General features: G+C 37.9%; 1 non-coding gene across 1 annotated transcript; it reads right to left on the reverse strand.

The window, feature by feature from the left end:
* Positions 1-2,314: 2,314 nt before the first annotated feature.
* Positions 2,315-2,385, reverse strand: Trnag-gcc. Its single transcript has one exon. It is a non-coding gene; the product is annotated as a tRNA-Gly (tRNA).
* Between the last annotated feature and the right edge of the window lie 806 nt (positions 2,386-3,191).

Here is a 3,191-nt window from a genome sequence, read left to right on the forward strand (position 1 = left end):
TGACAGTTAGATATTTCATTAAATATATTTAAATCATCAATGATGTTATCTAAATCATTTAATTCTAGTGAAAAGAGCTAGGGGAAGACAACTTTTAATTAAAATCAGATAACTATGAAATGCGGTGGTGTACGGGTCTGATACTTTACTGTACGGTGATACCTCCACTCCAGACATACTTCCGTCAACTGGACCTCCTTAATGATTTCAAATTTTGACACATGGCCAAAAGTTTTGGTTAATGTTTATTTAACGAAAAAAAAAAATAAAGAAAAAAACGTGTGTGAAAAAATGTATGAAACAAATATGAAAAAAAAAATGCGCGCAAAGCAACGAGAGGTTGGGAAGAGGACTTTCGAAAAATTCACAAGGTCCGATTTTCCCCCCATTACTTTGAGGAAAATGATATCTTTTAATGAAATTTTATATAAATACCTTTTAAACGGCATACATTGCGGTTATAAAGAAATTTGTGGGGAAAATCTTTTCCGATGGGATGGGGAGATGACTTTCGAAGAGAGAGAAATTCATAAATTATATTTTTGCCTGAGTGTAATGGAAAAAAGTTTGAAAAAAAATTTCGATTCATTTTTTTGTTTTGTTTGAGCAACAGAAAATTTTTTTTAAAAAATATCCCATATATTAGGCGCAGGAGTGGCTGTGTGGTAAGTATCTTGCTTACCAGCCACATGGTTCCGGGTTCAGTCCCACTGCGTGGCACCTTGGTCAAGTGTCTTCTACTATAGCCTCGGACCGACCAAAGCATTATGAGTGGATTTGGTAGACGGAAATTGAAAGAAGCCCGTCGTATATATGTTTGTGTATATATGTGTGTGTGTGCATGTATGTTTGTGTGTCTGTGTTTGTCCCCTAGCATTGCTTGACAACCGATGCTGGTGTGTTTATGTCCCCGTAACTTAGCGGTTCAGCAAAAGACACCGATAGAATAAGTACAAGGCTTACAAAGAATAAGTCCCGGGGGTCGAGTTGCTCGACTAAAGGCGGTGCTCCAGCATGGCCGCAGTCAAATGACTGAAACAGAACAAGAAAAAGAGTAAAGAGTATCATGGTGAGAGAAACAAATTCATAAATATGATGTTGAATATGGTTTCACTATAGGAAAAAGTTAAGGGCGATTTAGCTGTTGCTTTTAGCATATTTCACGACCCTCTGATACCTTCCTTATTTACTTAATATTTTCGGTTAATTACTACAAGTTCTCTCAGTTACCAATAAGATCTGTATAAACTTAATTAGGGTGGGTGGGTAAGAATGTTTTACAGAATAAAAAATGCGTCAACGTACCTTTAAAGAGTTATTGGTGAACGACATCAAGAACCGGTATACATTCTTACGTGTCATCAGGAACATGGGTATAGTCTTGCAGCCCCCAAAAGAAACTTATGAAGTCGCTGAGTTGACGGTATGAAAAGTAACCGAGCGACATATTGTTTCAAGTAGCTTGATTTCATTCCGAGTCGGACAATACAATTTCTCAGGCTTCCCAATAAACGCTCAGTATTTTGAATGTGAATTGAAAGCTATGCGATTTGAAAGGTATTTATATAAAATTTCATTAAAAGATATCCATATTCCTCAAAGCTTTTTGGGGAAAAATCAAATCTTGTGAATTTTCCGAAAGTCCTCTCTCCACCCCATTGGAAAAGATTTTCCCCACAAATTTCTTTATAACCGTAATGTATGTCTTTTGAAAGGTATTTACATAAAATTTCATTAAAAAAATCCCCATTTTCCTAAAAGTTATGAAGGAAAAACTCGGATCTTGTGAATTTTCCGAAAGTCCTCTCCCCACCCTCCCATTGCTTTGCGAGCATTTTTCTTTAATATTTGTTTCATACACATCTTTTTTACACCCGTTGCACTATTATTTTTGTTGTTGTTTTCGTTTCCGGGCAATATTACACCAACACCGATTGTCAAGCGGTGGTGGGGAACACACACACACACACACACACACACACATATGACGGGCTTCTTTCAGTTACTATCAACCAAATCCACTCACAAGGCTCCGCAGTGGGATTGAACCTTGAACTCTGGTTGTGAAGCAAACCCTTACCATACAGCCACTCCTGCACCTAAAACTGGATGTTGTCAGTCAAATGACTATGCGGGACACACAGACATAGACCCACACGTAATAGAATACAAGTGCTGTGAATGAATATTTACTTGTAGATTACTTGTCTCAAGTTTCTGATTAAAATTGAAGTTGACTCTTTAAGTAACATTCGAAATGTGGCCAAAAGATAATATAGAAATAACTCAATAAAAATAAAAAGAGACTTTCATATGCATCGGCCGGGAATCGAACCCGGGCCGCCCGCGTGGCAGGCGAGCATTCTACCACTGAACCACCGATGCTGACACTCATATTTCTCATTAAATATATTTAAATCATCAGTGATGTTATCTAAATCATTTAATTCTAGTGAAAAAAGCTAGGGGAAGACAACTTTTAATTAAAATCAGATAACTATGAAATGCGGTGGTGTACGGGTCTGATACTTTACTGTACGGTGATACCTCCACTCCAGACGTACTTCCGTCAACTGAACCTCCTTAACAAATAATGATGTCGAATTTTGACATACGGCCAAAAGCTTTTTTTTAGGGGAGAAGGAAGTAGATTACATCGACCCCAGTACTTGACTGGCACTTATTTTATGGACCCCGAAAGGATGAAAGGCAAAATCGACCTCAGCGGAATTTGAGCTCAGAACTTAAAAATAAACAAAATGCCGCTAATCTTTTTGTTCGGAGTGCTAAGGATCCTGCCAGCTTGCTATCTCTTTAGCTAATAATAGCATTATCGTTATTTAAGTGACTATAGATGTATATATGTATAGATGTATATGGAATATACATTGCATTAGATGTATTAGACGATTACTGTTTCACTCCTGTGACCGGGTGTTGAGGTTTAGCGCTCGGATTCTGTACAGTTGATCGTGTGAATTTTCCGAGCCCCCCCCGTTTGTCAGCGCGTATTTTTTTCTTAATATTTGTTGAATATACATTGCATTAGAAGTATCAGACGATTGCTGTTTCACTCCAGTGACCGGGTGTTGAGGTTTAGCGCTCGGATTCTGTACGGTTGATTGTGTGAATTTTCCGAGCCCTCTCCCCACCACACGTTTGTCAGCGCGTATTTGTTTCTTAATATTTCT

The sequence above is a fragment of the Octopus sinensis genome, linkage group LG7 (assembly GCF_006345805.1).
Source record: "Octopus sinensis linkage group LG7, ASM634580v1, whole genome shotgun sequence".
NCBI lineage: Eukaryota > Metazoa > Mollusca > Cephalopoda > Octopoda > Octopodidae > Octopus > Octopus sinensis.